General features: G+C 41.1%; 1 pseudogene; it reads left to right on the top strand.

Annotated features, from left to right (window-relative positions):
• Window positions 1-27722, top strand: part of LOC139536727 (probable ATP-dependent RNA helicase DDX10) — a 121073-nt pseudogene that overhangs the window by 28147 nt on the left and 65204 nt on the right.

The raw sequence follows: 27722 nt of genomic DNA, 5'->3' as shown, positions 1-27722 counted from the left end.
GCACGTCTGGTGGACAGGTCAGGGTTCCATAGCCGCAGGCAGAACAGTTGAAACTGGAACAGCAGCAAGGCCAGGTGGACTGGGGACAGCAAGGAGTCATCATGCCCGGGAGTCCTGACGCATGGTCCTAGGGCTCAGGTCCTCCGAGAGAGAGAAAGAAAGAGAGAAGGAGAGAATTAGAGAGAGCATACTTAAATTCACACAGGACACCGGATAAGACAGGAGAAGTACTCCAGATATAACCAACTGACCCTAGCCCCCCGACACATTTACATTTTACATTTAAGTCATTTAGCAGACGCTCTTATCCAGAGCGACTTACAAATTGGTGCATTCACCTTATGGTATCCAGTGGAACAACCACTTTACAATAGTGCATCTAACTCTTTTAAGGGGGGGGGGGGTTAGAAGGATTACTTTATCCTATCCTAGGTATTCCTTAAAGAGGTGGGGTTTCAGGTGTCTCCGGAAGGTGGTGATTGACTCATAAACTACTGCAGCATAAACTGGAGGCTGAGACAGGAGGGGTCAGGAGACACTGTGGCCCCATCCGATGATACCCCCAGACAGGGCCAAACTGGAAGGATATAACCCCACCCACTTTGCCAAAGCACAGCCCCCGCACCACTAGAGGGATATCTTCAACCACCAACTTACAATCCTGAGACAAGGCCGAGTATAGCCCACAAAGATCTCCACCACAGCACAAACCAAGGGGGGCGCCAACCCAGACAGGAAGATCACGTCAGTAACTCAACCCAATCAAGTGACGCACCCCTCCTAGGGACGGAATGAAAGAGCACCAGTAAGCCAGTGACTCAGCCCCTGTAATAGGGTTAGAGGCAGAGAATCCCAGTGGAGAGAGGGAAACCGGCCAGGCAGAGACAGCAAGGGCGGTTCGTTGCTCCAGAGCCTTTCCGTTCACCTTCACACTCCTGGGCCAGACTACACTCAATCATATGACCTACTGAAGAGATAAGTCTTCAGTAAAGACTTAAAGGTTGAGACCGAGTCTGCGTCTCTCACATGGGTAGGCAGTCCATTCCATAAAAATTGAGATCTTTTGGAGAAAGCCCTGCCTCCAGCTGTTTGCTTAGAAATTCTAGGGACAATTAAGAGGCCTGCGTCTTGTGACCGTAGCGTACGTGTAGGTATGTACGGCAGGACCAACTCGGAAAGATAGGTAGGAGCAAGCCCATGTAACGCTTTATAGGTTAACAGTAAAACCTTGAAATCAGCCCTTGCCTTAACAGGAAGCCAGTGTAGGGAAGCTAGCACTGGAGTAATATGATCAAATTTCTTGGTTCTAGTCAGGATTCTAGCAGCCGTATTTAGCACTAACTGAAGTTTATTTAGTGCTTTATCCGGGTAGCCGGAAAGTAAAGCATTGCAGTAGTCTAACCTAGAAGTAACAAAAGCATGGATGAATTTTTCTGCATCATTTTTGGACAGAAAATTTCAGATTTTTGCAATGTTACGTAGATGGAAAAAAGCTGTCCTTGAAACAGTCTTGATATGTTCGTCAAAAGAGAGATCAGGGTCCAGAGTAACGCCGAGGTCCTTCACAGTTTTATTTGAGATGACTTTACAACCATCAAGATTAATTGTCAGATTTAACAGAAGATCTCTTTGTTTCTTGGGACCTAGAACAAGCATCTCTGTTTTGTCCGAGTTTAAAAGTAGAACGTTTTCAGCCATCCACTTCCTTATGTCTGAAACACAGGCTTCTAGCGAGGGCAATTTTGGGGCTTCACCATGTTTCATTGAAATGTACAGCTGTGTGTCATCCGCATAGCAGTGAAAGTTAACATTATGTTTTCAAATGACATCCCCAAGAGGTAAAATATATAGTGAAAACAATAGTGGTCCTAAAACGGAACCTTGAGGAACACCAAAATGAACAGTTGATTTGTCAGAAGACAAACCATTCACAGAGACAAACTGATATCTTTTCCGACAGATAAGATCTAAACCAGGCCAGAACTTGTCCGTGTAGACCAATTTGGGTTTCCAGTCTCTCCAAAAGAATGTGGTGATCGATGGTATCAAAGGCAGCACTAAGGTCTAGTAGCACGAGGACAGATGCAGAGCCTCGGTCTGACGCCATTAAAAGGTAATTTACCACCTTCACAAGTGCAGTCTCAGTGCTATGATGGGGTCTAAAACCAGACTGAAGCATTTCGTATACATTGTTTGTCCAGGAAGGCAGTGAGTTGCTGCGCAACAAATTTTTCAAATTTTTTTGATAGGAATGGAAGATTCGATATAGGCCGATAGTTTTTTATATTTTCTGGGTCAAGGTTTGGCTTTTTCAAGAGAGGCTTTATTACTGCCACTTTTAGTGAGTTTGGTACACATCCGGTGGATAGAGAGCCGTTTATTATGTTCAACATAGGAGGGCCAAGCACATGAAGCAGCTCTTTCAGTAGTTTAGTTGGAATAGGATCCAGTATGCAGCTTGAAGTTTTAGAGGCCATGATTATTTTCATCATTGTGTCAAGAGATATAGTACTAAAACACTTAAGTGTCTCTCTTGATCCTAGGTCCTGGCAGAGTTGTGTCAGGACAGCTAAGCTTTGGAGGAATACGCAGATTTAAAGAGGAGTCCGTAATTTGCTTTCTAATGATCATGATCTTTTCCTCAAAGAAGTTCATGAATTTATTACTGCTGTAGTGAAAGCCATCCTGACTTGGGGAATGCTGCTTTTTAGTTAGCTTTGCAACAGTATCAAAAATACATTTTGGATTGTTCTTATTTTCCTCAATTAAGTTGGAAAAGTAGGATGATCGAGCAGCAGTGAGGGCTCTTCGATACTGCACGGTACTGTCTTTCCAAGCTAGTCGGAAGACCTCCAGTTTGGTGTGGCGCCATTTCCGTTCCAATTTTCTGGAAGCTTGCTTCAGAGCTCGGGTATTTTCTGTATACCAGGGAGCTAGTTTCTTATGACAAATGTTTTTAGTTTTTAGGGGTGCAACTGCATCTAGGGTATTGCGCAAGGTTAAATTGAGTTCCTCAGTTAGGTGGTTAACTGATTTTTGTCCTCTGACGTCCTTGGGTCGGCAGAAGGAGTCTGGAAGGGCATCAAGGAATCTTTGTGTTGTCTGAGAATTTATTACACGACTTTTGATGCTCCTTGGATGGGGTCTGAGCAGATTATTTGTTGCGATTGCAAACGTAATAAAATGGTGGTCCGATACTCCAGGATTATGAGGAAAAACATTAAGATCTACAACATTTATTCCATGGGACAAAACTAGGTCCAGAGTATGACTGTGGCAGTGAGTAGGTCCAGAGACATGTTGGACAAAACCTACTGAGTCGATGATGGCTCCAAAAGCCTTTTGGAGTGGGTCTGTGGACTTTTCCATATGAATGTTAAAATCACCAAAAATTAGAATATTATCTGCTATGACTACAAGGTCCGATAGGAATTCAGGGAACTCAGTGAGGAACGCTGTATATGGCCCAGGAGGCCTGTAAACAGTAGGTTTAAAAAGTGATTTAGTAGGCTGCATAGATTTCATGACTAGAAGCTCAAAAGACGAAAACGTCATTTTTTTTTTTGTAAATTGAAATTTGCTATCGTAAATGTTAGCAACACCTCCGCCTTTGCGGGATGCACGGGGGATATGGTCACTAGTGTAACCAGGAGGTGAGGCCTCATTTAACATAGTAAATTCATCAGGCTTAAGCCATGTTTCAGTCAGGCCAATCACATCAAGATTATGATCAGTGATTAGATATTATATAATATCTATTATATAACGACTTGGGGATAGCCATTGTAAGTTCAGAGTCACTCGTCCCAACAGTGCGTGAGAGAAAGGGATGAGTGTGGTGGGGGTACCTGTACCAGACGGGGAGACAGGCCAGGGCAGTTGGTGAATGATCGCCAGGTGGAATCCAAGCAGCAGTGCAGCAGGTAACAGGAGTAGGTGTCACACCCACTTGGGATAAGCTTTTATTTCTGGAGGCAGATTTCTTGTAGAAAATGCCAGTGAATAATTTTTGAACAGCAGGAGGGTGCTTCAGAGGACGCTTCAAAGACTCCCGCCACTTGTTGGGCCTAAAGGCCTCGACACCTTTCACTTCACACCTTGGTGCTAATTGAATTTGTATCTGGTCTGACCTTGTCTTAAGTCTTAACTCAGTGTTCAGTCCCCATTAAAATATATCATTTATTTTTCATTTTTTTCATTTTCTTCTTGGCTTTCAAAATAGCATCAGACCAAACACTACTCACTCAGTTCCAGATTGGATGGTGTCCTCAGGTCTCTGCTGTTTGTTTGCTAGAGCACCCTCCGTATTGCTTGGGGAAAAAACCTTGGAAGCAGTAATCTCTCCGGTTTATTTTGGTCAAAATTAGGGTGTAGGTTAGGAGTTTTGATCTAGAGTGAAGGCCATGCTGTGGAGGGCATCTTGTCAAATTGTGAATGACAGACTATTGTAGTGTGTACAGCCTGCGCAAAAAGGCTGTGTATGTACCTACTGAAAAATCCAAGTTTATCTAACTCCAAATCTATCATTTTGTAAAAAACATGTTGAAAAATGTGAGAGTTCACATGCAGCTGTGTGTCTCTCTCTCTCTCTCTCTAAGGGGGGCGTGTTCAATATATATATTTTTTAATGTGCCAAATCAAAATGCTGTATTTTCAATGTTCATGTCTGTCTTTCAATATTCATAAATTAATGTAAAACAAATATATATATCAAAATACTAATGTTACAGAGCAAGCCGTAAAGCTTCATATGACACAATTTTTGCTTTGTAGCACCTGTAGATGAAATATTATGGAGCCTTAAAGGAGGCCTGGGTAAGGCCAAAATGTCATAAATATGCCTACTTTTATTATTTCTCAATTATGCTGTTAGATACAAAATGTCAAATATGTCAACATTCCTTCCTCCAAATGAACATTCTATAGATTACATTTTGTGAAATTCCCCCCAAATCATGGTGTTTTTTTTGTCCTGGTTTCCTGAGGATTCACTCGTATACAGTCTTGCATGCTTTGCACGTGTTTTACTGACATTTTGGCTGGGGATTTAATCCATTAATATTAATGCCAATATTAAACCAGACAGATGTTTTCACAGGATGAAAATGTATTATTCGCGGGAAATGAAGTCTATAATGGTTATCAAAAGAAGTTCTTCATGATGATCTCTTTCTTCCTCTTGATTGTGAAGTTGGCCTGAGGGAAGCCGCGAGCTAATACGCTGCTTGTCTAACTGAAAATCAACAGGACACAATTTCATTATAGAGAAGAGGGGTAGACCAAGAGAGTGGGAGAGTAAGATGGGGGAGGACGGGGAGTTTGGGGTTCTGGATGGAGGAGTAGGTTAGCCTGCAGCAACGTATGTTAGGGGATCTGTTTTGACTAAAAATAAGAAATGTACAGTTGACCTCACTTTGACACGCATACCTCCAGTCCTCTTGTGGTGAGAATTTTGTGTGCTGTTTTCGAGTGTGTTTGAGTGATCCGGTGTGAATTCATGCATGTTGTAGAGGTGACTGGTGGTCTTGCCTGCGTAAGATGTTTGTTGGTGCTGGTGTGTGTGAGAGCTGGGCCGACTCGGTTTTATCAGTAAGCTGCAAGGTCGTCGGCTTCTCTCTACCTGGCAGAGTGACTGCGTGAGGAGAATGGGAATTACACTGGGGGACGTTCAGGATGGATGGTGGTTAATGCGGCTTTACCCTCTCCTGTGTGTGTGTTTAGATGCATAGTGAGAGTCGTTCAGTGGAAAATCATCCCATTTCATCTCTCACTAATCTTATTTGTCCTGGCTAGTGTTGCAAAGTTTTGATCTCCCAACATCCGTAACATGCTGCTCAGTCATTCTTTCTGTTAAATCAACAACTGATTTTAGAATGAGGCGATTACTCTCTTGCTTAGGGACTTGATTTGTGCTCCGACATTACCAGTCAAAAGTTTGGACACACCTACTCATTCAAAGGTTTTTCTTTATTTTTACTATTTTCTACATTGTAGAATAATAGTGAAGACACCAACTATGAAATAACACATGGAATCATGTTGTAACCACAAAAGTGTAAAACAAATCAAAATATATTTTGTATTTGAGATTCTTCAAAGTAGCCACCCTTTGATTTGATGACAGCTTCAAGTCAGTATTTTTTCTTTTTTTGTGAACTCGTTCTGACTTGACAGCTAATATGCTGCACCATAAGGGCTCATTTCCTTTTCCCCAAAGTGCGCACTCATTCACTCCCCCCTCAAAATGAATGGACTGATGGAAGAAATATGGTGGAAACTTACTCTGGCCCTTGCTAAACCCCATCTAGGGCTGTTTTGGTGACTGTTGCCTCCCCACCGGCAGTCCTCAGTCATGACTCGGGCAGTGGGGGTCACAAAATTTTGTCAGCCGGTGATTGTCAAGCAAATAACTGTTGGTCTCACTGTAATTGACCGTTAATTAACATAAACACATTTAGCATCTGCTGGCTTCCACACATTTTAACAAGTACAATAAATCCATGTAATATAGCCTACACCTTCACAATAAATCCATGATTTAATTTAGATGGGTCTTAAGAAGCATGATTTTAAAAACATGTCTTTCAGAAGAAAATAATAGCATACTCATAGTTGTCTTTGTTAGGCCCTGATGTGGCTATGCCAAATGGCTGTGGGCTACACTAGTTCATTTAGCAGACAAGATTCGCCTAGAATTTCGTAGCATTATTTTATAGTATGAAGAATACAATTGAACAAAGCTGAATAAAATATAAATATTTTATCCAAGCGATTTGAGGGAGTGTGCACACTATTCTGTGTTGAGCGGTTAACTCAGAAATAGGTATTCCTATATGCTTAATTTAGAGTTATTAATGTAACTTTAGTTCTACAAACGTTGGCTATATGTTTTGATTTTTAGTACATTGTAAGGCTGCATGATGAGATTCTAATGATTTGAAAAAAGTAGTTTGAAAGGCATGAGCTCTGCTTTGTTTTTGCGCAGGCTGTACACACTACAATAGTCTGTCATTCACAATTTGACAAGCACTTGATAATGCCTCGAATTTCACGGCAGCATCCCCTTTGTGGCCGTAATGCACCCTAAAAAATCCATGCCTTTGCGGCCTGGAGTGCTGCGTTGTGTCCTTTTCCCTGAGTGCTGTGCAATCCAAAGCGCCTTCAACTAACATGGCTCTCCATCACGTGATCGGGTCTTTCTCACAGGCTACAAGTGAAGACCGACACATCGGGCACGCAACTGTGTGCGTCCTTATCCAATTCCGAGGTGCATATTGGAAGAACTGTTCACATTTACTTTTTGTCAGTCAACAAGATGAGTAGGCTTAACGAACAGCAAAAGCACTAGCATATCTTCCATAGTTCAAAAGTCGACCTATTCTGTGCAATAAATACATATTCCCAACATAGTCTGGGACACTTGTAGGGTGCAGTAGATCCCAAATTAATACTATCGCTAGCATTCAAAAAAAGTTTTTACGAATTGTGGCTGACTCTACCGATCAGAACGTTTTAGCTTAAAATGTTGATGAACTATTAGGCTATTTCTTCACATAAGAGCAGCAATGTGCACATGGCAGTAGGCTATACGCGCGAATGTACCATTAGCATTATCAAAAGTGACCTTAAATGCAATTATGCATTTATGGTGAAACTTTCAACTTTAACCCTTTCACACGTACCATCACACTGGTGTGATCATTCTACAGTGGTCCCTGTAGCTACGATCACACCGGTGTGATTAGAACGCTTATTTAGAACGGCCAGTTTCGAATGAGGCAACAATCAGCATTTGAGCTGGCTACACTGTTTTTTCAGAAACATTTTGCACAAACACAGTCCTTACAAAGTTATGTCCAGAATGTGAGCAGTTTATTTTTGGATGCAATGTACAGACATTCACAGAAGTATCTACAACATAACACAATCGTCCAAACCGGAAAAATTTAGGCTACTTTTGTCCTAGCGCTAACTGAGGAAAGATTGACGTAACACAAGCGGTCATATTTGTATAACTCAGCTGACATAAACTACAAAATGAATTAGCTATTAGAAATAACTATTTATAATTAATCACATCACGGGTGAGCTCACCATTGATCGAGATAATTGCGTAAAACACTCTAGAAATCGAAAGTAATCCGACGATGGGTAGTTTCTGCGCGCTGCCATGCTTTTCTTTTCTCACAGAAACCAAAGATAATAAGAGAAGACAAGATGAGTTTGGTCTGTTTATAGTATGCGTGTTGAAGGGGGTGTGTCATCTACCATCGTTCCCATCCCATTTCCGTTAGTTCTCAAAGAATGAGTGAACCCTTACTCACCAAATTTTGTTATAACATATTTGGTCCGACCCAGAATGCATTGTATGTCAACAACCATGGCTCCACACACAGCTGGAATTAGCTCATCATAATCAGTACAACCTTCAATAAAGTATTTTACACACATAATATGTGCCCATTACAATCTATGCAAGAATCGGAATGTATGATTTGTCACCAGTAATTGAAAACAGTAAATGTATAAATAATTACTACACAAAACATTTTCTGATAGGGATTTATTGATACAAGTGGAGTGTGTCGGCAGTCAATTACGTAACCTCTCACTCCCACTCTGAGCCATTCAGTGTTGTTGTTTATGTATGTAGCTAGTGAGCTAAGCTGTAGCATTAGAAATGTCTTTCAAAGGAGACAACTCACAAATGCGGAAATTCTGGAGATAAAAAAAAAAAGATTCTGACAATGAGTCTGAAAGTCAGGAATCAGATTCGGACAGTAAGGAGCTGCCCCCCAACATTGTAGCAATTGAGAACCCTGAATATGAGGACTCCTTGTCCATTGACGAAGTCCCAGGTCCCTTTTGAAGATGCTGGTGGTGATGGAGGCAGACCGACAGTGGATGAAGTACAGGATTTCTGTGGTAGCTGGAAGGCCGCCAGTCATTTCACCCCTCCTGCCCTGCTGTTTGCTTTGAGTCCCAGTCTGGAGTGCAACGCCCCTTGCCATTTCCATCTGAGGCAGAGTGCTTTAAGTTGTTTCTGACAGAGGAGCTGGTGGGAGACGTAGTAGAGGAGACCAATCGCTATGCCTTAGAGCTACAAGAGAAGAGGGAGCCAGGAGTGAGGGGGAAACTTGCTAAATGAGTGACAACCACAATTAGTGAAATGTATACCTTCCTGGTGACGACAGTCCTTCTCATGGGGATAGTAAAGAAAAACTCCCTAAGAGAATACTGGAGCACAGATCCTATGTTTGCAACTCCCTTCTTTGCCACCCTCTTTTCTCAAGACCGCTTCCTAGGTCATTTTGCAGGGCTCTGGCAGTGCTCCTCCTTGCACAAAGGCGGAGGTAGCGGTCCTGCTGCTGGGTTGTAGCCCTCCTACGGCCTCCTCCACGTCTCCTGATGTACTGGCCTGTCTCCTGGTAGCGCCTCCATGCTCTGGACACTACGCTGACAGACACAGCAAACCTTCTTGCCACAGCTCGCATTGATGTGCCATCCTGGATGAGCTGCACTACCTGAGCCACTTGTGTAGGTTGTAGACTCCGTCTCATGCTACCACTAGAGTGAAAGCACCGCCAGCATTCAAAAGTGACCAAAACATCAGCCAGGAAGCATAGTAACTGAGAAGTGGTCTGTGGTCACCACCTGCAGAACCACTCCTTTATTGGGGGTGTCTTGCTAATTGCCTATAATTTCCACCTTTTGTCTATTCCATTTGCACAACAGCATGTGAAATGTATTGTCAATCAGTGTTGCTTCCTAAGTGGACAGTTTGATTTCACAGAAGTGTGATTGACTTGGAGTTACATTGTGTTGTTTAAGTGTTCCCTTTATTTTTTTGAGCAGTGTATATGCCTATGGGCTACATGAGGTGTGCGACTGATTCAAGAAGACACAAAAAAATGGCAGTTTCTTATGCTGGGTATAATTCACAAGTGATAGGCTAATATTGTCACCCATCAGACTATTCTTGAATTAATCTTGTCTTTACATATACTAAATAATATATGTGTGAATTTTGTTTTGATTTAGAATGTACAATTCTCATCCACCTGTCTAGAAATAGGGGCAGCAGGAAAAAATACATGTCATCTATGCACTTAAATAGTGAATAGAGGACGCTTTTCCTGTGGTTTATTTTCATGCCAGCCAGGTAGGCTATACTCCTGTTGTAAAGATAAACAATGTGCTTAATATTAGGAAAGTTGAGAAATAAATAAATATAGTATGCCTAGCCTATAGAAAGCTGATGGGATCCTATTTTTATTCGTGGCCATCACTCTGTTTTCTTATGCAATTGCATAACCTAGAAATGTAGCACAACATGAGCAATATGAGCTCTCATGAAGTGTTTGATTAGATTTTCGTATACATTTGCATTGATGTCAGAGTGATTAGAGTGCCGAGTACCAGGCAGTTAGCAAGTTTGGTAGGCTACTAATGACCATCAGCAACATCATAGCTTGGAGAAGCTTAATTGCTGTGACTAAATGGTCATGTGGAATTTGACTGCCTTCATGACTCGTGACCGCCGGTGTGGCGGTAATCCGGTCACCGCAACAGCCCTAGTCATGACAGCAGTACATTTCTATGTGACTGCTGAGTCATGGTTATCTCCTCCTATGCACCATGGACATTCATTAGTAGTACCCAACTCGCTAACGATCATTAGGTCGCTAATGACCTGGTACTCAGGGCTTTATTGTCTCTCTAACCACTCTGAAATCAATGCAAATGCTATCGGAAATCACAAACACTTATCGAAACAGTATGTGCTTTTAACTCACCTCAATGTGATTGATTAATCAATTTGAAGAAAGAAGTTCAACAACCGTTTGAAACTGAGTGGAAAACATGGTTGTGGATGTTGTTTCAAAGCCTAACGCAATGAAATGGACAGTGCTTTCAAAGGTGATTAATTCAAAACATCTATTTGCATATTAGAACTTATGCATAAGCTTAGGCCTATATATGATCCTAAGCCTCCCCCAAAATAGAAATATTAACTGAATTAAAATGATTGTGCCGTTGTACAATACATAGCCTACTACATTACACATGGCAGAAAAACATTTAAAAACATACTGGTTTAAGATATCTTTGGTACATAGCCTAAATTAAACAAATTGAGTTAGCCTACAATTATAGTGAATTTGTATTTGATGTTGAATAGCGTATAGTAGTAGGGAATATTTTGTATTTTCATAATTGGGCTGACACATTACCTTTTAGCTACATAGTATCTCACCACTGTGCGTTTCCATCTCCTCCCCTCTCTCCTTCATTCCTTTCTCCTTCGCGCATTGAGATGGGCTCTCAGCAGTTTATATTAAAGGTATCTTTGTGAAACACGTTACTGTCAATGTTCCTGAACAGATTCCACTTGGTTTCCCAAATTAAGCACTGGGTAGCTGCAGGAACAGGGTTGGAGAGTCCATAGCATACAGGGTTTGGCCAGAATATCACCTGTCGCACGGTGAAGTAACCGCCGACATGAGCGAAAAACGAACCGCGTGTAAGTCGCCTCCATTCGCTATTCAAGTGCATATGGATGATATTTTCTCTTGTCCCTGTTCCTGCTCATTTGATAATGGGCCATTCTAAATCAAAAGAAATGTTGCATATTAGTAAAGACCAGATTATAGTTAGAATAGTCTAATGGGTGGACACTTGATAAGAGAACAGCGTGTGCAGCCAGAGGCATGGAACAGAGCACAAGCTTTTTTGCGACTTTCTCAAATCATCAGTAGTAGGGATGCACGATTTATCGGTGAACATATTGGAATCAGCCGATTATTAGCTAAAAATGGCAACATCGGTATCGGCCGATGTCTAGGTTAACGCCGATGTCAAAGCTGACGTGCATACCTACAGTGGGGCAAAAAAGTATTTAGTCAGCCACCAATTGTGCAAGTTCTCCCACTTAAAAAGATGAGAGAGGCCTGTAATTTTCATCATAGGTACACTTCAACTATGACAGACAAAATGAGGGAAAAAATCCAGAAAATCACATTGTAGGATTTTTTATGAATTTATTTGCAAATTATGGTGGAAAATAAGTATTTGGTCAATAACAAAAGTTTATCTCAATACTTTGTTATATACCCTTTGTTGGCAATGACAGAGGTCAAACGTTTTCTGTAAGTCTTCACAAGGTTTTCACACACTGTTGCTGGTATTTTGGCCCATTCCTCCATCCTCTAGAGCAGTGATGTTTTGGGGCAACACGGACTTTCAACTCCCTCCAAAGATTTTCTATGGGGTTGAGATCTGGAGACTGGCTAGGCCACTCCAGGACCTTGAAATGCTTCTTACGAAGCCACTCCTTCGTTGCCCGGGCGGTGTGTTTGGGATCATTGTCATGCTGAAAGACCCAGCCACGTTTCATCTTCAATGCCCTTGCTGATGGTAGGCTTTGTTACTTTGGTCCCAGCTCTCTGCAGATCATTCACTAGGTCCCCCCGTGTGGTTCTGGGATTTTTGCTCACCGTTCTTGTGATCATTTTGACCCCACGGGGTGAGATCTTGCATGGAGCCCCAGATCGAGGGAGATTATCAGTGGTCTTGTATGTCTTCCATTTCCTAATAATTGCTCCCACAGTTGATTTCTTCAAACCAAGCTGCTTACCTATTGCAGATTCAGTCTTCCCAGCCTGGTGCAGGTCTACAATTTTGTTTCTGGTGTCCTTTGACAGCTCTTTGGTCTTGGCCATAGTGGAGTTTGGAGTGTGACTGTTTGAGGTTGTGGACAGGTGTCTTTTATACTGATAACAAGTTCAAACAGGTGCCATTAATACAGGTAATGAGTGGAGGACAGAGGAGCCTCTTAAAGAAGAAGTTCAAGGTCTGTGAGAGCCAGAAATCTTGCTTGTTTGTAGGTGACCAAATACTTATTTTCCACCATAATTTGCAAATAAATTCATTAAAAATCCTACAATGTGGTTTTCTGGATTTTTTGTTCTCATTTTGTCTGTCATAGTTGAAGTGTACCTATGATGAAAATTACAGGCCTCTCTCATCTTTTTAAGTGGGAGAACTTGCACAATTGGTGGCTGACTAAATACTTTTTTGCCCCACTGTATATAACATAGGTACGTGAGGTGACGCCACGTAAAATTTTGCGCTATACGTGCTACACAGCAATCCTAAACTAGCCCACAATGTCTGCTGTGTGGATTGAGCAATCAACAAGTAGAGCAGTCATTTGAAACAGTAACAAAATTTCAGCCAGACAAGGTGAAATCCATTAACGCCAAGATAATGGAATTCATTGCACTTGACAATCAACCGTTCTCTGTCGTGGGTGATGTTGGCTTTCGCCGACTGGTCGAGCACCGGTGCACACTATGAAGTGCGCTATATTTCAGATGTTGCCCTGCTGGAGTTACACAATAAGTAATAGTGTCACTGCTATTAGCTTCATGACATACCTACTATGGAATGCCGTTTGGGTCTTTGCGTGTCAAAAAAGATAGTCGCACTGCCAAAGCTGTACAAAAAAGTCTGCAAACACCGGCCACGAACGATGTGTTTACAATACCAATACCGCAACTTCTGGGGTAGCAAGCTTTAGCTTAAGTCATATTCAGGTCCTGATTTGTCAACAAGCTTATTTGACACGTGTTAAATAGTATATTTTTTGACACGCAAAGACCCTAACGGCATTCCATAGAAATCCTGGTTGAGAATGAAACGACTGCACAAATGAACAATGAAACAGCACAGCAAGTAAGTGAAAGAAATAGGTTTTGATTATGTTACTGGTAATGGGGACATACGTAAATGCTAACAAAATAACTTTTTGGTCAGTGTGGTGTGTGTGTAACCTTTATTTAACTAGGCAAGTCAGTTAACTTCTTATGGTTGCATCCCGCTACCGGGATCGATATGACAGCAGCCAGATAAAGTGCAGGGCGCCAAATTCAAAAAACAGAAATCTCATAATTAAAATTCCTCAAACATACATGTGTCTTATATAATTTTAAAGGTAATCTTGTTGTTAATCCCACCAAAGTGTCCGATTTCAAATATGCTTTTCAGCGAAAGCACTACAAACGATTATGTTAGGTCACCATCAAACCACAATAAGCACAGCCATTTTTCCAGCGAAAGATAGCAGTCAGAAAAAGCAGAAATAGAGATAAAATGAATCACTAACCTTTGATTATCTTCATCAGATGACACTCATAGGACTTCATGTTACACAATACATGCATCTTTTGTTTGATAAAGTTCATATTTATAACAAAAATCTGAGTTTACATTGGCGCGTTAGATTCACTAGTTCCAAAAACATCCAGTGATAGTGCATAGCCTCATCGTTTCAACAGAAATACTCATCATAAATGTAGATGATAATAGTTATACACATGGAATTATAGATATACCTCTCCTTAATGCAACCGCTGTGTCAGATTTAAAAAAAACTTTACGGAAAAAGCAAGTCATGCAATAATCTGAGACGGAGCTCAGAACAATAGCCAAATTAGCCGCCATGTTGGACTCAACAGAAACCAGAAAATACATGATAAATGTTTCCTTACCTTTGATGAACTTCATCAGAATGCAGTCCTAGGAATCCCAGGTCCACAATAAATGCTTGATTTGTTCGATAATGTCCGTTATTTATGTCCAATTAGCTACTTTGGTTCACGCCTTCGGTAAATAATTCCGAAGTCAAAAAGCGCCCTCCACTATAACGTGACGAAATGTCCAAAAGTTCCGTAACAGTCAGTAGAAACATGTCAAACGATGTACTGAATCAATCTTTAGAATGTTGTTAACATACATCTTGAATAACGTTCCAACCGGAAAATTTAATTGACTTCAGAAGAGCGATGGAACGGACGTCCTACTCATGTGAAGGCGCATGGTGAATGCGTGATCAGCCCGTGGAAGTGATTACTCATTCCTGTCACCTTCAGCCCCCCTTCACATTAGAGTCATCAGACAAAGTTCTGTTGACTGTTGACATCTAGTGGAAGCCGTAGGAAGTGAAAACGCATCTCGCTGTCATTTGAATTGAGAGCATGGTTGAAAATCTGACACCTCAGAAACAATTCAAACAGGAAGTGGAACTTCTCAGGTTTTTGCCTGCCATATGAGTTCTGTTATACTCACAGACATAATTCAAACAGTTTTAGAAACTTCAGAGTGTTTTCTATCCAATATGAATGATAATATGCATTTATTAGCAACTGGGACTAAGGAGCAGGCCGTTTAATATGGGCACCTCTGTGCACCTTTCATCCAAGCTACTCAATACTGCCCCTGCAGCCATAAGAAGTTAAGAACAAGTTCTTATTTACAATGACTGCCTACCCCGGCCTAACCCGGACGATGCTGGGCCAGTTGTGCGCCGCCCTATGGAACTCCCAATCACGGCCAGATGTGATACAGCCTGGATTCGAACCAGGGATGTAGTGACTCCTTTTGCATTGAGATGCAGTGCCTTTGTCCGCTGTGTCCATGTGTGTGTTATCTATTTAACTGTACTAGAATGATTAAAAGGCCGCTAAAATTGTAAATATCAGTTATCGGTATCGTTTTATTTGGCAAGGAAAATATCGGATATCGGTATGGGCCAAAAATGTCATATCGGTGCATCACTAATCAGTAGCCTATAGTCACATCATGCAGCCCATATATCTTTTGATTTCTAAGGCATTCTAACATGCTGACCACACCACTCGCGTTGCAAAATACATTTACACATGTTATTCAACCATTTCATCCAAACTGTTTGCGTACATCAACGAGCGTCTGCGTAGCCAGCAGCTAAAATAGAACTTGGTTCTATTTGTGATGCTTGACACGATGCAAGTCCCGCCTCTCCCATCTCCTCATTTGGTTTTTAGGAACATATACCCACGTGAGTGATTGCTTGAACTGAGGTCCACACTCCAGTCCAGTTGGTGGTGGTAATGCACCTTAAAGTTCGTTGCCAACCGCCATATCAAGTCCGAAGAAGCCTGAAGGAGGAGAGATTACTGGAAACAAACTCGGTTTACCCTTTTATCAGTGAATTAATTGTCGGCGTAGAGGACCTTGTGCATTTCAGGTAAAATAACAACCCAATGTTTATATCCCAGGACAAAGTAGCTGGCAACATCAAGCTAGCTAGATAAATTGCCATAAATGTTTAGTGCTTTTCGACCTGTCCCCAAATTAATATAGTTGGTTCAGAGTTCGTTTTGATATTTCAACCTGCATGTTCTACTCGCGTCTGGTGTGGGTGGACAAAATCAACATGAGCGCGATGGCGCACGCGGTGTGGTCAGCATGTAAGGTTTGTATCATTCATAACTAAAGTTGTCAAATATCTCAATCTAGCATATAGGACCGGTTTCAAATTATCTCTTTTATGCTCAACATAGCCACTTCATATGTGATCAGGAATGTGAAAATATCCTTTATTTTATTCAGCTAAGTAAAATGATATTCTTCTTTCTAGAAAATAATATAAAATAATGGCGAATGACTTAGACAAGATATGGTTAAGTGAATAAGCCTATGGCCATGGCGCATAGCCAGATAACATTCAGTAGGCCAACTCGTTTTCTGTTCTTCTGAAATACATTTTCTTCATATCATGTTTCTTTAGACCTGCCTAAAAAACCTGAGCTGGCGCACACCCAGAACATTTTTTGTGTGTGGAGGTGCTGCCTAACGGCGAATAAACTATCAAAATAAAGAGTTGCACACTCCATATATAATCTCCCAGTAATTTATTGGTTATTTACCAACGTTTCGGCATCACTGTGCCTTCTTCAGGCACCCTGAAGACCTTAGACCTGCCTAAAATAAATAATGGATTTATTGTGATGGTGTATATTCAATTGATTTATTCAACTTTTTAAAATGATGTTCCAAAGGCACACATCAGTGGACTGTATGCGTGGAGGCCTGGAGATGCTAAACATGTTTAATTAATGATCAATTACCGTGAGACCGACAGTCTTTTGCTTGACAATAACCGGCTGACAATTTTAATGACTGCCACGCCCTACACCCATGCAGTGGCTTTTATATCCATTTGCGGAGGGAGCAAGTTCACTGAGCGGAGGGGTAGGGAATTGGAATGCAGCCCTTGTACCTACTTCAAAACAAACACCTTGGCTGGTGGTTGTTAATGTTGTCATTGGACAGATAGAGGGGACAGTTACTAATTTCCGTCATCCCCACTATATTATCCCCCTTCAGTCTCCTTTGGCGTCTGTGACACTGAGGCGGGCAATGGAGAGGAAAGTTGACCTTTTGATGTTCCCACTCTCTCCTGCGGAGTTGCAAGGCACAGAGGGCTGTGTTGCCAGTCAGAGGTGCTCACTAGACCCTTGGAGAAGTCCATCCATTACAGTGCTATAAATGGACTTAGCGGGATAGCTTTTTCAAAGAAGATTATAGTGCTAAGTCTATGTTTTCGATATAATGACATGCTGTGACTTAAATAGCATTGACTTTGGGGTTTGTTGCTGAATTAATTTTTTGTCCAATGTGATAATAATAATGATGATGATAAACCATTATGGGATAGGTTTTGTTACCGACCATGTCCACTCTAATAACCTTTGTGTCAGTGTGTTTCCATCCATGAAGGTGTCCATGCATCTGTGACCTTTTCACTGTTTTAATACATTTTACAAATGTAATGCTATGTCGATTCACAAAATATTTAAATGTTTTATTTTCTTATTTTGTCAGGGTGAACCCAGAGAAGCTGACAAGCGTGCAGCAGAAGCTGGAGGCCTTCCTGGCCCAAGAGAAGGAACAGAAGGAGCGAGCGCAGAGGGTCAGTGTCCTAGAGGGGGCGGTGAGGGCAGGGGGTTGAGATGAATTAGCGCACAAGTCAGTTCCAGAACAGAAGTTGTTCATTTCACCTATAGTGCTTACACCCATAAAATTGAGATTTGGCACCTGCATTTACATTCTCCATTATTTACATTTTTGACTAAATGACTAAAATGCGATGGAAAATCGAAATTGCCTCTTATGCACCAACAGTGTGTTTTTGGCTTTGTCACTAACAACCTCGCCTTCTAGATGGTACGATTTGTTATTCTCATTTCTTTTGAACTCAAAACAATGTGATTTTACACCATTTTGTGAGGCATCAGGTTGTTTCATCTTCAGCCTCTAATCATAATTTGAGACTGACTTCACATTTCTCCTGAGGAGAGAGCCCACTCAAAGAGAAAAGAGGGGCCCTTATCACCATCTTGCACCATCCAGTGTGATTCATCGCCTCCCTCGGCTGGCTGTTTTTGTTAGAGAAGATGGCTGGCGTCAATATATCGCTCACCTTTCCATCTCCCTCTCTCTCGCTTTCTTTCTCTGTGTAGTGTTTTGTCTCCTACCTGCGCTCCGTCTACCTCATGACGAACAAAGAAGTCTTTGATGTGTTCCAGCTCAAGCTCCAGGAGTACGCAGCGTGAGTAAAATGGAGACGGGCCATTTTGAGCTCTTAGCTGTCGACCGGTGCAGGAGCATTTTCTTCATATGTTGTAATTGTTCACGTCTTCCCAGTTCCCAATACTGACAGACTGTAAGCCAGGCCACAATATGCCTGTTATTTGTGCATGTGATGGTACTCATCATTATGTAGGATGTCCGCTAGGGCTGTGGCGGTCATGAAATTTCGTCAGCTGGTGATTGTCAAGCAAATACAGTGGGGCAAAAAAGTATTTAGTCAGCCACCAACTGTGCAAGTTCTCCCACTTAAAAAGATGAGAGAGGCCTGTAATTTTCATCATAGGTACACTTCAACTATGACAGACAAAATGAGAAAAGAAAATCCAGAAAATCACATTGTAGGATTTTTTATGAATTTATTTGCAAATTATGGTATATTTCAGACAAACACAATAGCATACTCTGAGTTGCCCTGATCTGGCTATGCCATATGGCTGTGGGCTACATTAGTTCATTTAGCAGACATGATTTGCTTAGAATTCTGTGGCATTATTTTATAGTGAGAAGAATAGAATTGAACAAAGGATGTTTTCTCCAAATGATTTCTGAGGGAGTGCGCACATGCGGCTATTCTGTGTTCAGCGGTTAATTTCTTGCCGCACGGATCCCTTTAGCAGGATCATTTTTGTAAACAACCGCTGAATTGCAGAGCGCCAAATTCAAAAATAATACTAAAAATATTTATAATCATGGAATCACAAGTGAAATATACCAAAACACAGCTTAGCTTGTTGTTAATCCACCTATCGTGTCAGACTTTGAAAATATGCTTTACAGCGAAAGCAATCCAAGCGTTTGTGAGTTTATCAATCACTAGACAAAACAGTAAGAACAGCTAGCCTTAAATTAGCTTGGTCACGAAAGTCAGAAAAGCAATCAAATTAATCGCTTACCTTTTGATAATCTTCGGATGTTTGCACTCACGAGACTCCCAGTTACACAATAAATGTTATTTTTGTTCAATAAAGATTAGTTTTATAACCAAAAACCGCCATTTGGTTTGCGCGTTATGTTCAGAAAACCACAGGCTCGTTCCGGTCCTGAAGGGCAGACGAAAATTCCAAAAAGTATCCGTAATGTTCGTAGAAACATTACAAACGTTTTTTAGAATCAATCCTCAGGTTGTTTTTAACATACATAATCGATCATATTTCAACCGGACGGTAAACTGTTCAATACTACAGAGAAAGAAAATGTCGAGCTACATCTCTCCTGCGCAGGAACCAATCAAAGGACACCTGGTCATTCACTGACGCGTTTTGATAAATCTCGCTCATTTTTCAAAATAAAAGCCTGAAACTATGTCTAAAGCCTGGTCACAGCCTAAGGAAGCCATTGGAAAAGGAAAAAGGAATCTGGTTGATACCCCTTTAAATGGAGGAGGGGCAGTCAATGGAACAGGGATTTTTCCAAATAAAAGGCACTTCCGGGTTGGAGTTCCTCAGGTTTTCGCAAAATCAGTTCTGTTATACTCACAGACAATATTTTGACCGTTTTGGAATCTTTAGAGTGTTTTCTATCCTAATCTGTCAATTATATGCATATTCTAATATCTGGGCCTGAGAAATAGTCCGTTTACCTTGGGAATGTTATTTTTTCAAACATAAAAATTCTGCCCCCTAGCTGAAAGAGGTTAACAAAGAAACAGGTCCTCCTATATGCTTAATTTAGTTATTTATGCAACTTTAGTTGTGATACAAATGTTGGGCTATACAGTGCATTCGGACATTTTGTTACTTTACAGCCTTATTCTAAAATTGTATTTTTTAATTTTTTATCAATCTAAACACAATACCCCATAATGACAAAGTGAAACAGGTTTTTAGAAATGTTTGTAAATGTATTAACAATAAATACGTAAGTATTCAGACAGTAAGTATTCAGACCCTTTGCTTTGAGACTCAAAGTTGAGCTCTGGTGCGTCCTGTTTCCATTGATCATCCTTGAGATGTTTCTACAACTTGATTGGAGTCCACCTGTTGTAAATTCAATTGATTGGACATGATTTGGAAAGGCACACACCTGTCTGTATAAGGTCACACAGTTGACAGTGCATGTCAGAGCAAAAACCAAGCCATGAGGTTGAAGGAATTGTCCGTAGTGCTCCGAGACAGGATTGTGTCGAGGGACAGATCTGGGGAAGGGTACCAAAACATTTCTGCAGCATTTAAGGTCCCCAAGAACACCATGGTCTCCATCATTCTTAAATGGAGGAAGTTTGGAACCACCAAGACTCTTCCTAGAGCTGGCCGCCCAGCCAAACTGAGCAATTGGCGGAGATGGGCCTTGTTGGTCAGGGAGGTTACCAAGAACCTGATGGTCACTCTGACAGAGCTCCTGAGTTCCTCTGTGGAGATGGGTGAACCTTTGTCAGAACAGAAATTACAAGATTATGTTCTAATACTGGTATGGCGTCAAATGGTGGAACAGAATAGGGGGTTCTTAGAACACTTTCATCTGTGTGTGTTCTACTGAGGATGGGCCTCAGATTTAATGCTGACAGAAGCTTTACTCTGTCTTTGGGTGATAAGCCTAACAAGACCGCATTCCATAGCATGAGTTAATGTTTCTGTACTGGGGTACAAGGGGGAGATGGCTCCAGTATTGAGTTGGGGGCCAGACTCTGGTTTCTACAAAATTAGATCAATTTTTACAGCAGATACTGTTTGCTGTGAATTATTACTATCTTTCATACGAATCTTAACCTTGTGACCCATTCCATACATCTGTTTGTCATGAACATCCAGGAGGATGGACTTTGCTATAAACTGCTGTGGCTTAGTCCTTCTGGTTGGGCTCTCAACGAATCACCTACGAGGGGCTTGTTGACAAGCTCCATTACTGCAGTAATTAAATAATAAAGTTTACTTGTTTTGAAGAAATCTCTCCTTTTGATTAGAATAATTCCATGACATCTTCCAGAAGGACAACCATCTCTGCAGCACTCCACCAATCAGGCCTTTTATGGTAGTGGCCAGAATGAAGCCACTTCTCAGTAAAAGGCACATGACAGCCCACTTGGACTTTGCCAAAAGCTACCTAAAGAAACAAGATTCTCTGGTCTGATAAAGCCTAGATTGAACTCTTTTGCCTGAATGCCAAGCGTCAAATCTGGAGGAAACCTTGCACCATCCCTATGGTGGCAGCATCATGCTGTTGGGGATGTTTCTCAGTGGCAGGGACTGATAAACTAGTCAGGATTGAGTGAAAGATGAACGGTGCAAAGTACAGTGAGATCGTTGATTAAAATCTGCTCCAGAGCGCTCAGGACCTCTGACTGGGGTGAAGGTTCACCTTCCAACAGGACAACGACCCTAAGCACACAGCCAAGACAACACAGGAGTGGCTTTGGGATAAGTCTCTGAATGTCCTTGAGTGGCCCAGCCAGAGCTAGACTTGAACCCGATCGAGCATCCCTGGAGAGACCTGAAAGTAGCTGTGCAACAATGCTCCCCATCCAGCCTGACAGAGCTTGAGAGGATCTGCAGAGAAGAATGGGAGAAACTCCCCAAATACAGGTGTGGCAAGCTGGTAGCGTCATACCCAATAAGACTCAAGGCTGTAATCACTGCCAAAGGTGCTTCAAAGTACTGAGTAAAGGGTCTGAATACTTATGTAAATGTAATTGTATTTTTTTGTGCAAATGTATTTAAAAAAAAATGTATGCTTTGTCATTAGGGGGTATTGTGGGTAGATTGAGGAAGAAAAACAATCAATTTTAGAACAAAATTTGGACAATGTCAAGAGGTCTGAATACTTTCTGAATGCCATGTATGTTTGGATTTTTTTATACATTCGCATAATGCGACTCTAATGATTTGAACAAGTTGCATGAAAGGCATGAGCTCTGCTTTGTTTCTTGCACAGAATGCACACACTTCATCAGTCTCTCAATCACAACTTGACAAGCCCTTAGTGTGGCCTCTGCTCCCTAAAAAATCCGTGCCTTTTGCTACCATTGGCTGCAATGATAATAATTATAAATCCCTTCTCTGTACTGCGTGTTCCAAAGCACCTCTCACTTACATGGCTCTCTCAGATATCTAATTTCTTATTAGCCAATGCCGATCACGTGATCGGGTTTTCTCACAGGCTTCTATCTCAGCGCCGGAGTAGGCTACAAGTGAAGACCCAATTGCCCGTGTCCTTTTCGAATTCGGATGCGCATATTACAGATTTTAGAACTGTCTACGTTTACTTTTCGTTAGCCAACAAGATGAGTAGGCCTGACGAACAGCAAAAGCACTAGCTTATGTCAATCTACTTTCCCCTATAGTACAAAAGTTGACCTATTCTATTGTCCTTCTATGTGAGGAAATAAATAAATATTCCAAACAGTCTGGGACAGTTGTGGGATGTGATAGATCCCAAATGTAATACAACAACTCGCATCATAAAACATTTTAAAAGCAATGAGGCTGATGCAGCAGATCAGAAAGTTTAGCTTACAATATTTATAAACTATTCAGCCATTTCCTCACATTATAACCGCAGCAATGCACACACTGCATGCAGTAGGCTATAGTACACTTCCTTGTGTTACAAAATACATTTTACCAAGACAAATTTTATTCTTCATGTTCTGAATCATACATGTGGTGGAGGTCTTAAAAGTTGTTTCGCGGGTTACATAAAGCTAAATTAGCATGACACAAGCTGAATTAAATGCTTTGAAAATAAGACGCTCGCAGTACGCCCAGTGCTCTGTTGACATGTCAAAGAGACGCTTGTTTTCCTGAGAAATCTTTTAAAAAGAACAGGAATTTCGTATTAATATGAAAAACATGTACTAAAATATGTAAATACTACATGTTATGTCTAAAAATCACTGTCTTGCCTCTATTGTTTTATGTCCTCCGGATTCAAGAAGATGACGATTTTAAACGGTGCGCCTGTCAGGTAGCCTTAATTCTCGCACAGCATCCAGCCTAGCTGACGCTATGCTATAGACGAGTTAAAGTAGTAGCACTAATATTTCATTGGTGATATAAACTTAGTCACCTATAGGTGTAGTACATTTAATTGCTATTAATGATTTAAGAAACATGGGCTGGATTAAATTGTAAAAGTTTTTCATGGTCTGCCCTAAAATATATGCAGTAGGTTACTTCATACAGTAGATATTTCTATGTCCTGCTACTGTGATATTCTATAAAATGTTCCATTAATATTTTTTCTCTGACCTCTATTGATTTAGTCACCCAAATAATTGTTATGAGGGTAAAAACTGTTCTGAAAAGATTATGATAGAGACATGATGTTTGGACCATTGGTTTTCTTAGAGGATTAACTACACAATTATCATATTATTTTACCCATTGGTCAAAATATGCATTTATGATTGGAAACCCTACATTATGCACACTGTTGTTTACAGATCATACATAAAACAAAAATGATATGATCTGGGGCATCATTAGAAGAAGCTGTGTCATCCCCCTCATACTAGCTTAGCTTGAGCTGAATTGGCCATCGCTAGCTATTTTAAGCCTTTTTGGACCATGACATGATGAAATCATCGTCAATCATTATCACCTATCAATAGCAATTATGACTAAATCCCTAAATTAACCAAACATTTCAGAAAATATGTAACTTGTCATCGTCCTTCCCTTGTGGCACTCTTGATAGTTCTCTGGGCCTCGCTGTTGCTCCAAGGGTGCGTTTCCTCAACAAAGCCCAAAAGCAGAGAGCAGACCCTGGGCAGAACAGCGGGCAGGGAAAGGTGGCTGAGTCTGAGGAGGAGGACGAGAAAGAACTGAAGAGCTTCGAGGCTCAGCTCAGAGGAGATGGGCCCAGTGCTGAAGTTCGTGAGTCCCAAAGCTCGGAGGAGGAGGTTGCGGGTGGGGAAAAGTTACAGCTTGGGCCTAAGGGTCTCATCTTTGGTCCAGATGAAGAGGAGGATGAAGATCTGAGGGACTTGGACCTGCTGACAGTGAAGAGAAAAGATGTCTTCAGTCTGGAGGAGGTAGACCAGGATGATGAGGTGAGGTGGTCTGGGCTGTTGTGGTGCCAGTTTTTTGTACACCAGTGTTTCTTAATCCTGGGGCCGCAAAGGGGTGCACCTTTTTGCCTTAGCACTATGCACCTGATTCCACTAATCAACTCATCAAACTTTTAGTTTGTGGAATCAGGTGTATAGTGAGTGCTAAGGCAAAAACTAAAATGTGCATCCCTTTGGATCCCCAGAACCATGATTAAGAAAAAAAAATACTCACGTTGCATTTAAGTTACTGAACATGTTATACTTGACACAATTACTTCATGTTATTCTCCACAGCAACATGTAATAGTTTACAGTAAGAAAAAACTAAAAGTTTATTAGGAAAATGGTACGAAAGGTAAGAAAATAGTTCAGAAAAATGTTGCTAAAATGACCAGGTTGTGGAAACTCAAATGGCTATAGTATATGCAGTACATTTCCTTCAAAAAGTATACACACTACTTGGCTTTTTCCCTTATTTTGCTGTTTTACATAGTGGGATTAAAATGTATATAATAAATAACTACTGTTTACACAAAATGGAAGAAACAGTCAAACCTTTGTTAAAAAAAAAAATATGAAAAGTAAAACACTATCTTGATTTTTACAAGTATTCAACCCCCTGAGTCAGTACATTTGAAGTCGGAAGTTCACATACACTTAGGTTGGAGTCATTAAAACTCGTTTTTCAACCACTCCACAAATTTCTTGGCAAGTCGGTTAGGACATCTACTTTGTGCATGACACAAGTAATTTTTCCAACAATTGTTTACAGACAGATTATTTCACTTATAATTCACTGTATCACAATTACAGTGGGTCAGAAGTGTACATACATTTGACTGTGCCTTTAAACAGCTGGGAGAATTCCAGAAAATTATCTCATGGCTTTAGAAGCTTCTGATAGGCTAATTGACATAATTTGAGTCAATTGGAGGTGTACCTGTGGATGTATTTCAAGGCCTACCTTCTAACTCAGTGCCTCTTTGCTTGACATCATGGGAAAATCAAAAGAAATCAGCCAAGACCTCAGAAGAAGAATTGTAGACCTCCACAAGTCTGGTTCATCCTTGCGAGCAATTTTCAAACGCCTGAAGGTACCACGTTCATCTGTACAAACAATAGTACGCAATTATAAACACCCTGGGACAACGCAGCCGTCATACCGCTCAGGAAGGAGATGCGTTCTGTCTCCTAGAGATGAGCGTACTTCGGTGCTAAAAGTGCAAATCAATCCCAGAACAACATCAAAGGACCTTGTGAAGATGCTGGAGGAAACGGGTACAAAAGTATCTATATCCACGGTAAAACGAGTCCTATATCGACATAACTTGAAAGGCTGCTCAGCAAGGAATAAGCTACTGCTCCAAAACCGCCATATAAAAAGCCAGACTACGGTTTGCAACTGCACATGGGGACAAAGATCTAACTTTTTGGAGAAATGTCCTCTGGTCTGATGAAACAAAAATAGAACAGTTTGGCTATAATGACCATTGTTATGTTTGGAGGATAAAGGGGGAGGCTTGCAAGCCAAAGAACACCATCCCAATCGTGAAGCACGGGGGTGGCAGCATCATGTTGTGGGGGTGCTTTGCTGCAGGAGGGACCGGTGCACTTCACAAAATAGATGGCATTGTGAGGAAGGAAAATTATGTGGGTATAATGAAGCAACATCTCAAGATATATTGACCCACTGGGAATGTGATGAAAGAAAAAAAAATATGAAATGAATCATTCTCTATTATTATTCTGACATTTCACATTCTTAAAATAGAGTGGTGATCCTAACTGACCTAAAACAGATAATTTTTTACTAGGATTAAATTTCAGGAATTGTGAAATACTGAGTTTAAATGTATTTGGCTAAGGTGTATGTAAACTTCCGACTTCAACTGTACATGTTTAAATCACCTTTGGCAAAGATTACAGCTGTGGGTCTTTCTGGGTAAATCAATTAGATGATTGTGAAACACCTGGATTGTGCAACAATCAAAAGTCAAAACTGTAACTAGGCCACTCATGAACATTCACAGTCTTCTTGGTAAGCATCTCCAGTGTAGATTTGGCCTTGTGTTTTTAGGTTATTGTCCTTCTGAAAGATTAATCTCCCAGTGTCTGGTGGAAAGCAGACTGAACCATGTTTTCCTCTAGGATTTTTGTCTGCGCTTAGCTCTGTTCTGTTTCTTTTTTTTTATTCTGAAAAACTCCCCAATCCTTAATGATTACAAGCATACCCATAACATGATGCAGACACCACCATGCTTGAAAATATGGAGAGTGGTACTCAGTAATGTGTTTTATTGGATTTTCCCCAACATAACACTTTGTATTCAGTACAAAAAATGTATTGCTTTGCCAAATGTTTTGCAGTATTACTTTAGTGCCTTGTTGCAAACAGGATGCATGTATTTTATTCTGTGCAGGCTTCCTCCTTTTCACTCTGTCAATTTAGGTTAATATTGTGGAATATCTACATTGTTGTTGATCCATCCTCAGTTTTCTCCCATCTCAGCTATTAAACTCTGTTTTAAAGTCACCATTGGCCTCCTGGCGAAATCTCTGCGCTGTTGCCTTTCTCTCCAGCAACTGATTTAGGAAGGATGCCTGTATATTTGTAGTGACTGAGTGTATCGATACACCTTCCAAAGTGTAATTAATAACTTCAGCAATCTCAGAGGGATATTCAATGTCTGCTTTTTATTTTTACCTATCTACCAATAGGTGCCCTTCTTTACGAGCCATTGGAAAACCTCTCTGGTCTTTGTGGTTGAATCTGTTTGAAATTCACTGCTCAACTGAGGGACCTTACACATAATTATATGTGTGTGGTGCAAAAATGAGCAAGTCATTCAAAAATCATGTTAATTATTATTGTACAGCATCCCGAGTGGCACAGCAGTCCTAAGGCACTGCATCGCAGTGTTGCGGCATCACTTCAGCCTGGGGTTCGATCCCCTCCCGGCCATGACCGGGAATCCCATAGGGCGCGACACAATTGACCCAGCGTCGTCCGGGTTAGGGGAGGGTTTGGCCGGGGGGCTTTACTTGGCTTATCGCCGTCAGTTGAACGGTGTTTCCTCCGACACATTGGTGCGGCTGGCTTCTGGGTTAAACGAGCAGGTGTTAAGAAGCGTGGCTTGGTGGGTCATGTTTTGGAAGACGCATGACTCGACCTTGGGGGGGAAAAAAGGTAAACATTTATTTATTTATTTTTATTATTATTTTTTCACCAACATTATTGACGAGTGAGTTCATGCGACTT

Source organism: Salvelinus alpinus, chromosome 13 (genome assembly GCF_045679555.1).
Source record: "Salvelinus alpinus chromosome 13, SLU_Salpinus.1, whole genome shotgun sequence".
In the NCBI taxonomy this organism is placed as follows: Eukaryota; Metazoa; Chordata; class Actinopteri; order Salmoniformes; family Salmonidae; genus Salvelinus; species Salvelinus alpinus.
The sequence above is the reverse complement of the archived record's forward strand: the minus strand, read 5'-3'. Positions and strand labels throughout refer to the sequence as shown.